Source organism: Fukomys damarensis, unplaced genomic scaffold (assembly GCF_012274545.1).
Source record: "Fukomys damarensis isolate Sample0158 unplaced genomic scaffold, DMR_v1.0_HiC HiC_scaffold_31, whole genome shotgun sequence".
Lineage (NCBI taxonomy): Eukaryota > Metazoa > Chordata > Mammalia > Rodentia > Bathyergidae > Fukomys > Fukomys damarensis.
The window spans coordinates 6,676,878-6,691,004 of NW_022900943.1; the positions used below are offsets into that span (position 1 = coordinate 6,676,878).

Genomic DNA, 14,127 nt, shown 5'->3' on the forward strand with positions numbered 1-14,127 from the left:
TAAAGATGTCTTGCAATACTTCTGAACCTAAGTGTTTCTTTGGATATTGGCTTTCAGGACGGTGAAACTGAAGCCTCAATGCAGGCCAGAGTATTGAGAGAAAAGCACTTCCTGGTATCTCTTACCATGGAGGTTTTACATTTTTTGGAGAGAAAACGAGTAATTATAACCCTGAGACTTCTTTTCCAGTGCAGCTTAGTTGGAAAGAGTTATGGAAGTACATTCAGAACCTAGCTGACTACGTCTGGTAAGTTCAGGGTTGTATTCAGGGAGAACTTGATTAGGGTGACACATTTTCCCAAGTGTTCCATCCATGTTTGTACTAGTTACAAAGTCTGCTTGCGCATCCCCAGAAAAATCTCACGTTTACAGGAGGAGGAATGGGGGCTCAGCTGTTTTTCATCACATCTATTGTTTCTAATTTTCTCAGAATATTTATCAGAAACAATTAGGTGCATACTGCTGTACAGTTCAGTGCTGAGATAACAGAAACCATCAATGAGATGGTCAAAAGGTCAAAAGTTACTTGAATTTCAGCATATTATTAAATGTGTGTTTTTTTCAAGGACTAAATGATGGCTATGATAATTAATAAAAATGGACAGATCTGCTTAGACACTGTGGTGGTGATATTTAAACTTTTTAAATAGGTCAATTTTTTGCATCAAGGTGGCTGTCAGGATTTCTCAAGTACCAAGCTTACCTGTGCTACCAATTGTAATAATCAGTCAGGCTTGGGTTTGAGCTGTAGCATGTGATACCCAGTAGAAAAATGACATGGATAATTAAACTATCAACAGAGGAAAAGCTAGCTAAGTTTGGGACATTACATTTATGGCCATAATGGCGCCTTATTTTTTCTCATCTACATGATGTAATAAAAGCCCAGAAAATATGGGAAAAGGGTCAATGAGTTGAGAGACTTTATGGTGAATTTTTTCACAAGACATCTGGGGCTCTTTTTTTCTTTTGTCCAGCTATTCTGAATATGAGGTATTTTATTTCAGAGGGTGTTGGAAGTGGAAAGTTTCCAAGTCTGTTGTGAGCAGCACTAGAAACCTGGAAGGAAATTACCTGGTTCCGGAGTATGCAAGTCCCAGGCAGACCTGAGCGAGAACAAACATCTGGGAACTAGCAGTCTGCCTAGCAGTAGTCTGTGACTATGAACAGCCCCTCAGAAAAGCTCGTACTGTAAAAGTAAGCTGCATATGCATGTGGACAGTATTTTCTGTTAATACACCATTAATTTTTTTGTTGAGAAATATTGTGATGTGTGATTAAGAACAGACTGGCTGCCTAGATGTGGAATCTTCACCACTGATAAACATTTTGTAAATTTCCCTGTGTGCCTCAGTTTTTTTTTTAATCAGAAAAAATGGGATAATAGCCATACTATGCATAGCACTGTGAAGGATTAAATGGGTTTTCATGTGAAATATTTAGAACGGTGCCTGGCTCGCAGGGCAGCACTAAACAAGTTCTTTTATGATAGGCTTAGTTGCAGGGCTGTATTTCAAGGAAGGAAAGGTTCTTGCTTTCAAACAACAGCTTCCAGGGTGGTTAAGAGAGGAGAGAAATGTCAGCTCCCAGACCACATTCTGAGCATAGCCCAGGGACTACTCAGGGCCTCATGGTGGACACTTGTCTGCTCTCAAGCGTTGAAGGACCTTTGCTATGTGGGCTGTTCTTCCTTCTTGGCTTTACATTTACTTATACAGAAGTATATTATCTTGATAAATCTTCAACCCATGCACAGCACAAATCTTAAAGTATGACATTTGCATTTATTTTTTAATGAATTTGGTTTCTAGTTGCTTTTCTTTGCCTAAGAATCAGGTTTAAAGGTTTTAAAGGATTTACATATTTGCTTTGGTTACAAAAATATCCTATGTCCATCATAAAAAGTAGAAAATATAAATAAAGATGAAATTGTCACCACAGTCAGCAACATGTTTATATTTTAAGTCTTCCTCTAAAGTCCCACACCCTCGTACAAACAACACACTTCTTTTTTCCAAACAGGGTTTTGTCACACATTTTCTTTATAACCTGTTTGTTTCACCTTGCGTGCAGCCTGATCATAGATAGCTTTAGCTAAAAAGTTTTAGACTTTTAAACATATTTTTATATGATAATTTATAGATGCACCATAGTCATTCTTAATCTACTGTCCTGTGTCAGGCACTTCTAATGTTGTACATTATAAATTGTAATAAACATCTTATTTGTCATCCAGAGAAAAAAGTACAGCTGGTCAATAATCTCATGACATCTGATCACAGGGAAAGGAATATGATGAAACTGAGGTAGATTTTCCAAATTTGTATGAGTTAAATCTCTGAATACAATATTTCTTAAAAGAGAACTAGAGACTTTAAAATAGTTTTAGAACAGTGCTCACATTGATAAAGAATGGCTAGGTCTAACAGCAATGATGACTAAACATTGATTCTGATACAGTGAATTCTTTTCCTGTCTATAACTAATTCCAAGAGAAAATGAGGGCTCACCACGAGAAAAATGACCACGAGCACACACGATGAGATCGAACAGACACAACGTTCTGACACTCGCCAAACACAGTGTGAGTGCGCTATGTAAAATATCAAACCTGTGTGAATCCCCCTGCTGATCATTTTTCGATGTGATGTATAAGAAGTAAATCTCGTGTGCACTCAGAAGTTTTTAAACGTTGTGGAATTATACTTTATTTAGTTTGGGAAAATCGGCTCTGCGTACTTTGACTTAGATGTCGGCTTTCCTTCAGACGCTCATACATATTAGAGATACAGGAGCCTCTTTGATGATTCCAGATATTTACCTGAAAACTAGGTGATATTTCGAAGGAAAAATACGGCCGAGGGGTAAAAATTGGGAGGCGTGCGAAGACCAAGAAACTAGCTCTGAGATAAGCACCAATCTGCACTTCGTAGCCAGGGCTACGTAGAGTCTACTGAGGACCACTGAAAAATGCACAGTAGAGGACGCGCGTGATAAATCCTGCCACGTGAGCGTGTGCTGGCCGTCCTACCTGGCCACACGGCGTCCCTGCTTGAACCAGCAGTCCCTGGCACTCAGACACGCCTTGCGTGGGCGCGTGGGTGGTGAGGCTGCGAACGTCTTGCTCCCCAGAGAACCACGACAAGAACACTTGTGCTCTTAAGCCACACCGCGTACAGCAGGATAAGAGCTTATCTCATGCACTTCCTTGATCCGTCTTTTCACAGTTGGAAACAAAACCAAAAGCTCCTCTTCTGGGTAACAAGTCTTTCCGTCTGAGGGGATTTTGCAGAAAGTGAAAGCATAGGCTTTAACAAAAATTTTGGCAAAATCTTCAAGGAATCTCTCTCTCTCTCTCTCTCTCTAAATAAAGTTGGGTAGAATTTATTTTGACTCATGACAATATAAAAAAACAAAACTAAGGAAGTTTGTTTTGAAACTTTGTTTATTATTTCTCTCTGAGAACTAGTCAAGCTCCAATGTTACTGCACAAACCTTTGTTCTGTCTCTGCGGTTCTTCTCAGCAGCTGTGCATCTTTTAAAAAAAAAATTTATTGGTACATTTTAGGTCTACAGTATAGTTCCATTCATCACTGGGATCTTCTGCCTTTACATGATGTATCTTGGTTCTTATTTTTTCCCCATACCTCTGCTCTCCCTTCACCCCCCCCACCTTTCCCTATTTACAAAGACTTTGTTTCCAGTTTTTCCTTTTCTCACTTTTTCTCTTTCCCCTTATTTCCTTTCCCCTACCCTTCCCACTTCCCCTACTCCTCTAGCCCTTTTCACATTATCAATTATACAATTTGAACCTTATTTACACTTTCAGTTTTTCACACCAGAGAAACTATTTGGTATTTACTCATGTGTCCTATTTATTTCACTTAAGAGTATGGCCTCTATATGCATCCATTTAGCTATATATAATTCTAGTTTCTCATTCTTTATGGCTTAATAGTACTCTGTTTTATAGAAAAACCACATCTTCTTTATCCAGCCTCCAGTTGATGGGCAATTGGGCTGTTTCCAAGTTTTAGCCATTACAGACTGTGCCACTATAAACAGGAGTGTACTTATATCACCGTGGCATGATTCTTTTCATTCTTTTGGGAAGATACCCAGCAGAGGAACAGCAGGGTTAAATGGGACTTCTAATCCTAGTGGTTTGAGGTATCTCCATATTGATTTCCACAATGGTTTCACCAGTCTGCACTCCCACTGGCAATGGAGAAGGGTTCCTTTCTCCCCACAACCCCACCAGCATTTGTTATTGGTTGATTTCTTGATAGCAGCCATTCTTTCTGGGGTGAGGTGGAATCTCAGAGTTGTTTTCATCTGCATCTCTCAAATGACCAGTGATGTGGAACATTTTTTCATATTTACTTGATGTTTTTACCTCTTTGTCTGAGAAATGTCTGTTCATTTCAGATGCCCATTTTTGAATTGGGTCTTTACATTTTGGGGGGGCCTGATTTTTTTTTGAATCTAGATAGTAGACCTTTATTTGAGGGACAGCTGGTGAATGCTTTTTCCCACATTGTAGGTTGTCTCTTAGCTCTGTTGGTGGTTTCTCTTGCAGTGCAGAAGCTGTTTAATAAGATGAGATTCCAGTTGTTGATTTTTTGTACTAGTTCCCATGCTATTGAGGATTTGTTCATAAAGTCTTTTCCTATGCCAATGTCTTTAAGAGTTCTACCTATCTTCCAGCAAGTTTTGTGCTTCTGTTTTAATATGTAGATCTTTAATGCACTTGGATTTTAGTTTAGTGCCTGGTGAAAGGGTCTAGTTTCAATCCTTGGCAGGGTGAAACCCAGATTTTCCCAGCACCATTTATTGGTTGGCTGCTTTGTCAGAGATGAGGTAGCAGCTGTGCATCCTGCAGCAACAGTTTTCTCCCCTCCTCCCTGTGGTGGGACGTATGTATGATCAGCTGTGCCTATTTCTCTGAGATGAGAAGACGTTCTGAAGTCAGGGGGCACCTGGTCCATCTCTGTTCACAACAAGTCGTGACCCAGGAATTCCAAGGCACTGAGGGTCAGTAAATTGGACCTGTGCATGGACGTAGCACATCTGGCTTGACCCTTGCACTGGGTGTTGGCAAAGCTTGAAGAAAGTTAAGTGTTGACATTTTTATAATTTCTTCTCTTTGATTTGATACATTTTACATAAATGACATCTTAGCTGCTTTGATGAATGGATACATTTGTATAACGCCGTGACAATCAAGGTATGGGTTTTCATTTCTCCAAAACATTTCTATGTGACTTTTCAGTCTGTCTTCTCTCCCATCCCTGACTACTAGAAACCACTTAGCTATTTTCTGTTCCTGTGCTTTGGATGTTTCTAGAATATCACTCATAGAATCATACAGTGTATGTATTTTATGTCTGTAATTTACTCAGGTTAATGCTTTCAAGAAACAACCCTTGTGTTGTACATGTCAGTATTTTGTTCCTTTTCATTGCTGAATAACATTCCATTTGAAGACAAATCAATACCTACTTACCAGTTGAAGAAAATTTATGTTGTTTAACATTTGAGACGTTGACAGCTAGGGCAACTAAAACTGCTTATAGGTGACTGTGCAACTTCATGCTTTCAGTTTTCTTGGGTTTATACTTAGGAGTAGAATTGCTGGCTCATACTGTAAATGTATTTTACATAAATGTTTTTCTAAGTGGCTATGCCATTGTATTCCCCTCAACGAAGAGTAATATTTCATTCTTTTCACATCCTTTCCAAGATTTGCTCTGCTCAGACCCTTCCATTAGTAATCTTAGTGATTGTATAGTAGTATCTCATAGTGGCCTTAAAAGTTACATTTTCCTGAGGATTAAATATGATGAACATCTTTTATTTGCTATTTTGTGTCATTCTTGTATCTTCTTTTGGTTTTCTTCTTATTGAGGTTTAAACTGTTTTCTTCTAGAGCTTTTACATCTTCAACTCTTCCACTTAGGAGTATCATCCATTGAAAGTTGATTTTTCTCTGTGGTGAGCTGTAGAGTTTTGTATTAGAGTGTTAGGTGTCCCCTAAAGGCTTGGTGCTAAAGCTGTGGCCTCTTGTGGAGACCGGTGTCAGGAAGTTGGGTCCCCTGGGCGAGCCCCTGGAGCACCCTCTCTCTCCCTTTCCCTCTTTCCCCCTCTTTCCTGGCTGCCAGGAGCGGCCCCTCTGCGCTGTCCCTCACTCTGGACACGCCTTTCCTGGTCACTTCCTGGGGCAAGGCATGGAGCTGCTTCTCCTGCTCACTCTCCATCTCCCCAGGTCTTGTCCCCTGGCCTGGAGAGTAGGGTTCGCGCCTCATTCCTGCCTGTTCTCTGCCGTGTGTGGGAGAGCATGCGCCCTGCCTCTCTGGCCCTGGTGAAAACAAAGCTGTCTTGTACAAGCGGAGGATTTTTTGGATAACAAGTTACTGTCTCTCCCTGAGTAGCAGCCAAACACCTCCAGGAAGAGTGGCATTTTTCCACCTCTCCCGATCTTTGCTACAAAGAGCTTTGCCTGGTGGCAGAGCAAAGGCAGCTAGGCCTGGCACGTGGGCATGACTCTTACCCTCTCTCCACTCACCTTTGCTCTGTACATGAAAACGGTTCAGGACATGTGAGGTTCGGTGGCTGTCCCTCTTGCGGCCGGGCATCGCCTTGTAGGATGGAGTTCTGGAGAAAGCATGGGCCCCCAGTTACTCGCTCACCCTCCTGCAAGCACAGTGCGCATGCACCACTGAAGAACACAGATGCCTTGCACCAGATTTGAATGGTTGCTTCAAAGTATGAAAATGAGGAAAATTTCACGGAAAGATGAAATGTACCCCCCAAAAAAGGATGATCTGCATTTGCATATAAGGAAGTAAAGAAGAAAGGAATTCCACACAAAGCAAATGGCAGAGTCCTAGTAACTATTGTAGAAAGGACTGTGGAACCACAAATGATTTTCCATTTCTAGATGTATCATCGGTGTCTCTGAAGTGAGCTACACTCTTACTACATCAGCTTTCATAACTTTCACCTATTGAGCACTTACTGTATCTGTGACACCCTGTCACCGCTGTTCATGCTCCTGTATAGGCCACCGCCCCACCCCGGGACTGAACCCAACACCCTGACCGCCTCAGCACATTGCTCTGGAAATTGTTCCTCATCCCAACACCACTCTCTTGTTTACAAGTACATTGTTCACATCAGCAAACATGTCACGATGTCTCCTGTGAAAGCAAAGAACCCCAACAATGATGAAATCCTCCAAACTCAGACTGGCACCATGGTGCACTCCTATAAGCTCAGTACTTGGGGAGGCTGAGGCAGGAGGATCACAAGCTCAAGCCCATGTAGTGAGATCCTATCCCAAAATACAAAATTAAAAAAGTGTTGGGGGTGTAGCTCAGTGTGGAGGCCCTGACTTCAGTCTCTAGTATCACAAAAACAAAGAGACAAACATACTCTAAACTCCCATCTTTCTCAGTTTGTTATTGTTCCTTCCCCAAAATTAGTGTCTTAAAATAGCCATGGTTTAGCTCACAAATGTGTGGCTGTCAGTTTTGATTGTGTTCAGGCAGGCTGTCTGGCTCCTGCTCGAGCGCACCTATGCAGTGCAGCTGCTTTTCACCTGGCCACGCAGCCCCGCTTCTGGGAATCAAACATCTCCCCCACTCTGACACAACAAGGGGACCGAGGGGAGCTGCGGTGCTCCGAACACACCTTCCATCCCCCTGCAGGCCGGCTCAAGGGGATACGAGATCAGGGAAAGAAATCACCGGGGACACTTTGGCCAAGTGAGGGGTACCCTTTTCACCTGTCACTGCTGTTCCAGGTAATGCTGTGTGCCTGCCTTCCTTTCTGAGAAGAATGTACCAGAAGTTCTGTATGTTCACTTGATCCACTTCTCCTTTTGTTGTGGTTTTCCTTTATTGCAGGCTTCTCACACAACTCGTGCGGACATCACGTGCTCTGTGCTGCCGAGCACGCAGCCAGCTCACCGTCTCGCCGCCAGCCCGCTGTGCTGGAGCCTCAGCTTCCAGTTGCTTTCCCAGCCCTTTCAAAAGTTCTGCTCTCAGGCATCTGAGGTGCAGCTTTCTTGCTTCTCCTTTGCTTTTCCTTCTCATCAGCTTCACTGCTTCCTCCTCTTTCCCTTCATTTTAAAACACTGAAATATGCGAGCATTTGGTTCTTGGAACTTTCCCGGTTTTCACTTAGTCCTAAATAATCTTTTCCAGCCTCGTGGATTTACCTCCTGCCTCCCAGTTTATGTCTTCAGCACAGACTGTTCTCCCAAAGTCCAGACTTGTGCATACAGCTACTTAACTTGGGTATCTGCTATCTGTATCACACATAAAATGTCCCAGGAGGACTCTTTGTTTTCTTTTTTTTTCCTCTCTAGAACGTCTTACTTTTATATTTTTCTCAGATTGGACAGAGATATTATTTGCTGGTTACATAGGCCAAAAGTTTTGATATCAAAAACCTATTTTTCTTTCACCTTCACTACCAGTAAATCAGCAGATCCGATGGCTTCGTCACCTACACATACCGAAAATATGGCCCCTTCTGACCATCCGTATCAGTGCTAGCTGTCCCTGTCACTGTGTGAAGCATCACCCTGCTGTCCCCTGTGCTTTGTTACCCTATGTCTGCTTCCCGGGCCGCAGCCAGTTGTCTCACACAGGAGCACAGAGCAGAGCACATCACCGCCTTTCTCTGAGGGCGTCGCGGAGAGCGCACTGCATCAGCCTTGACTTAGTCTGCGGGGCCTGCGAGTGAGGTCTCTCTGCCTGACACCCTGGAACCCAGTGAGCGCGCTTGGGCTTCAGGTCCTTTAGAACTGCTCCTCTTTCTAGGAAGTCTGCTGTAGGTGTTCAAGCGGTTCACGGCACGCCCTGCGGTGCTCTCTGCAGCGTCGTTGTTCCTCAGTGACGTCTTGGATCCAGGTGCCCGCCAGTCACTCTATTATCCCCCCGGCTTCATTTTTTTATAATACTTATCACCCTGTATATCATATGCGTTTATTTGATTCATTGTTCCTCTTCACTAGATTGGTGGATCAGAGAGAGTAAGGCTTTGATTATTTTGCTCATTGCTGCATCTCCAAGGCTTAGAGCATTTTGAAACACAGCCATTCAGCAACATTTTGTTAAATCATTGAATTGTCATAAACCATCTTATTTTACTCCTCAGATTAAGGTTTGTTTTGAATGCTACTTTCATGTACTTTTTAGGTGAAAAGTTAGAGCTCAGAAAAGCTAAGTATGTGTTGAAGTTTCTCAAATATAACCTGATTCTAGCTTTAAAAAAATATATATATATTTTTTTGAGACAGGGTCTCACTATGTAGTTGAGACTGCCCTGGAACTCACTATGTAGCCCAGGTTGGTCTCAAACTCACAGTGATCCTCCTGCCTCAGCCTCCTGAGTGCTAGGATTACAGGCGTGCACCACCACGCCCGGCTGGCTTTAAAAATTTTCTTGCTTTTAGTCTGAGCCACTACATAGCAGGGTCTCTTGCTGACTGAGCAGGACTATGGGCAAATGAGGTAACGTTTGATTACCAACTGCACAATGTCTCCTGTACTGCATGCTCTCGGGTTCTAGTTGTCTTCTACTTCTTAGAAATTTTTTTAGTTTTGTCTTAGTATTTATTTAAATATTTTATACATGATATTTATTGTGTACCAATTTCAGATATCTTTGCAAATAAGAATGTTAAAATATTATTACAATATAATAAAATAATATATTAAAATAAATTGTTATTATGTTAAATTAGCACTGAGTCATTTGTAAGAGAAGGTAAGAATTCATTGTCAGTGAGTATTCACTACAGGTGTTTATATTGCTGAAGGGATGGTAAATGACACTTACAGAGATGCAGATAATAATAATGTAAAATAATAAAAGGTTTATTTTGCCAGCAAAAGGCTGGTCACATTAAAAGCAGTGCCAGTGACTGACCCGTTACTGGGTTGCAGCTTCTTCTTTTATAAGTTTTAAGCCTTGATCTCATTCAGGTGGCTGCGTTTCATTTCCTCAGCTCACATTACCCATGTACATACTATAGTAACAAGACAGTTAACTTTAACCCAGACATAGCAATTCCTTGCAGTTAGGGAGTTTACCTTCAGATTTGTCTAGCTATCTATTCTAGTGCACAGGAAGCAGATGTTCAAGGTCAGAGATGAGGCCAGATGTCCCACTTCATGGTCAATGCCCCTGGTATCTGTTAATTTTGAACTAAAAAAAGCAGATTGCTGTTAGAAATCCCTTTACATTTTCCTAACATTTTGTAGGTTTTGAGATTATTTTAAAAAGTTCTCTATCATTTATACACAAATTTGGAGTTGAGATGAACTGAGGTAAGGTGCATAAAGATTATAATAGTTATAAAAAGGATGGGATAGTGACTATAATATAATCAGAGAATTGATTGGCTGGTATGATTATGATGTCAAAATTTTTTTTCTGAAGTACATACAAAGTCCACATTCTGTTTTTGTATCTCTATGTAAATGCTGCAGACATGTTAGCTTATAAAGTAGGGTTCGACAGAGATCTACTTTATGCTATCATCATATAGCATACAGAAGTATTTACATAGAATTCAGGTTAAGGGAATAGACATCGCAAATCTTTCCAAATCTTTTAAGTTATTCATCATAGTGAAAATGAGCAGTACTCATGACACAGTAAAGGTGACACAGTGAGAGAAGGGAGTGGAGAGGACTGTAATGTTCATTATGCCCACAGCAGGCTGTGAAGAGTTAAACCTACAACTGGCTCGTTTTGAGAAGTGCGTCTGGCGGAAGCCTACACGCTGAGGTTGTAGTAACTCACACCCAAGCTCTGTTCCCACAACTGAAACCTCCAGACTAGAAGGACAATGTTCTGATTACAGTCATATATTTTGTCTATTTTGTTCCTAATTTGAGAATGCTTTGTCTTGTCCTTTATGAGCCTTGTTTACATTAATTTCCATAGAAACCACACGCTGCTTTTACCCCAACTGATTGCCAGTAAAAGTCAGTGCCTGGGACTGTCCAGGACCTCTGTCTGTCGCACCAGCATTGGTCATCCTGGCCCCGCACTTTCTTGCTCTCAGTTCTGTCTCTTAGTTTCTCTTTTTCTCAAGCCTGCATTGTACACTGGGCAGGTAAGTACTGGAACCTGATGATAGGAAGGTTATTATTAAATAAAAGATGGTAGGAAAGAAAATGCTTCTTAGTAGAATAAAAAGTTAAATAGGATTCTTACAGAAGATATTCTAAAGGAACAATTTCCAAAGCTATTCAGCAGGTGGCACTGAAAATGATACAAACTAATATGAAAGTCATAGGATAAGTATAGGGATGACCTGAAACCACCGACACTACTACCCTACCAGTGCTATAAAGTAATACAAAGTGCACCGAAATAAAAAGTGTGAATGTCCTTCTGTAGTTCTAAAGTCAAGGGTAAAGAGCACATCATTTGGAAGAGAGAACCAGGTGATATAAGAATTCCAGAGGAGGGCAGCAAAGATAAAAAGACAGTAGAACTAGCTCAGGTGAAAAGAGCAAAGAACCTTACTTTCAAACTCAGCCTTGTTCAGAGAGGAAAGCATTTCTATACTGGTGCACATTTCACCGTTAGTGGCCTACTAAAATACGGAACACTCAAAGCACACCACCTTTGTATTTTTCTTTTATCCATTGGTGGTAGGGACATGATGTTTAATTTCAATGAAAAAAGTAGTGAGTGATTTCATATAGTTACACCAGGTTGGAGAATTATTTACTTTATAAGTTAAAATGGATCGGTATCATATCTGTGATAACATAGTTGTTATTTGTTTATACTCTGATATGGGTATAACATGAAGCTATAACCAGCAAACCAGAGCTTGGGTTTAACTCTGAATACAGCCGTGGGGTAAGCAAGATATTTGTAATCACAGAAACAGAAAAGTTTAAGAATGAGGCTTTTACAAATATTTAAATTTATATTTAACTTGTATCAGTGTCATTATATAATAGTCTGATTCTGGAAAAAACAGGATAAATAAAAGGCTGATAAAAGCATCTGTGTTTCACTTGGTTCCCAGTTCTTTCCAGCCAGCTCAATACTCTGAGGTGTGATGTATTTGCTTTTCCCAGTTAGCTCTGTGATCTTATACTGAATTAAGAGGCTGTCTACCTGAAGTTTCCAACTGGAGGTTCTTCCTGCTGTGAATGAATGAATGTGTGGTTTAGGCTGATATCTGTATGTTGCTCTCAAAACAGAAACTATGCAATAGAGTGACAAAACACTGATGATCACGAGGTCTGGAAAACATTTTAATATAATGTCATTCAAAGATTATGTGTTGCAATGTAATGTCAATAAACCTGTTGGTGTGCGTGTGTGTGTGCGTGTGTGTGCATCTCACGTGTGTATACAATAAAATATGCTCATTTCCATACTTTATAGCCACTTGGTATAATGTTTTAAATTTAAATATTTGAAACAACTGTATTTGCTTGACTATATATTTTTTTCTAACTAAATCCAGCCAGAATCTACATTTTCAGGTGAAGTTAGTAAAGTAAGAAAAACATTTTTAAAAAGAAAAAACACAAAGAACAGAGAATGCAGAACATTCAGTCTCTTCAGAAATGTAATTTATTCCTGAACTTCTAAACTCGTTTTCCTCTTTATTTTGTTCATTGTGGCACTGAGCTACCTGTGAGAGGTTCGAACACTTAAACTTCCTTTCTTCCCATACTTTGTCTCAAGTTCCTTTTATGAGTCTCAGAAAACCAAAGCAAAAGCAAACTTGCCTGCAGTTTTGCCCTTTGAAGTACTTTGTATTTTTGAAGGCCCAGACCAAAAACCACTCCTTGATCTGAGTCAATATCAAACATTTTTGCAAAACTGCAAATAGCTCACAGGTCTGTCCTTGGCGTACCCTGGAGGCATGTCTGCTCTTGTCCTCATGGGGTTTAGTTTGCAGATTTTAAGAGTTTTGGTGGGAGGACCTTTATGTTCCTTACTTATGTTTGTTTGTTTGTTTTTGTTTTTTGTACGAGGCATTGAACTCAGGTCCTTGCACTTGCCAGGCAGGCGGTGGAACCACTGAGCTGAATTCCCCGGCCCTTCTTACTTATGTTTTATTAGGGTGACTAACAGAATTTTCCGTAAAAGTATCAACACGAGAAATTATGCTCATTCTTCAGCCTGCGGCTTAGAGACTCGTTTCGTGAGCACCCGTAAGAAGGGAAACAGCTGGCATGGGTGGGGGCGTCACCAAGGCAGCCAAGACGAGGAGCTCCTGAGCGGCTGGGCTCGAAGGCCCCGAGACCACAGCCCTGCGCAGTCAGTTCCGGAGCCGGGGCGGGTCCTTCAGCCCTTTGCCTGGTGAGCTGCATCTCAGTCCAATGTGAAATGGAAGTCATGCAACTTACATTGCAGTCATGTTGTGAGTATTAGAATTAAATCTACGAATCAGCTAACAGTGATAATCCAGGCTATCTGAAAAATAATGTGCTTTATCTCTAGACCGTAATGGTAAGCAAAGTAACGGACACACAAGCCTAAAAGTCCCATGGTTTTTCTTACCCGAAAAACTCAATATATAAATAAAGGGTAAAATAAAAGAAAATAAAAAGAAAGTGAAAAAAAAAAAGCTATTGTAATCCAGTATGGACAACGTATCTAAAAATATACCTTGATTTAATCAGGAAAAATAAAAGGGGTAGAGGGAAGGAGAAAAAAAAAAAAAGGAAAAAAAAAAAGCTATTGTAATCCAGTATGGACAACGTATCTAAAAATATACCTTGATTTAATCTAATTGTCTTTTGTGTCCTTTTTTTTTTTTTTTGGCTATTAGTCTGTTGCTAATCTGCATATATAATAATTAACTTTATAAGGACATAAATAAATGAATCTGATCCTGGAAAAATAAAAGGGGTAGAGGGAAGGAGAAAAAGAATTGTGATGTGTTATATACATTTACCAATTCCTTGCCATGGATGTAATCATTATGTAATCAAACATGTACTAGCAAAAACTAAGACCAAAAAGAATAGTGTGCTTTAGAGACTGCATATATAATAATTAACTTTATAAGGACATAAATAAATGAATCTGATCCTGGAAAAATAAAAGGGGTAGAGGGAAGGAGAAAAA

General features: G+C 40.5%; 2 long non-coding RNA genes across 2 annotated transcripts in view; one reads left to right on the top strand and one right to left on the bottom strand.

The window, feature by feature from the left end:
- Positions 1 to 1,310, top strand: part of LOC104866782 — a 68,976-nt gene extending 67,666 nt beyond the window's left edge. Inside the window, exon 11 of the long non-coding RNA XR_004514875.1 lies at positions 1,008 to 1,310. This is a non-coding gene — a long non-coding RNA (uncharacterized LOC104866782). The remainder of the gene's footprint in view (positions 1 to 1,007) is intronic.
- Positions 1,311 to 3,469: 2,159 nt separating this feature from the next.
- On the bottom strand, positions 3,470 to 7,100 carry LOC104866783. Its single transcript, XR_781558.2, has 3 exons — positions 7,019 to 7,100; positions 6,566 to 6,654; positions 3,470 to 3,535 (listed from the first exon to the last, which is right to left on the bottom strand). It is a non-coding gene; the product is annotated as an uncharacterized LOC104866783 (long non-coding RNA).
- Between the last annotated feature and the right edge of the window lie 7,027 nt (positions 7,101 to 14,127).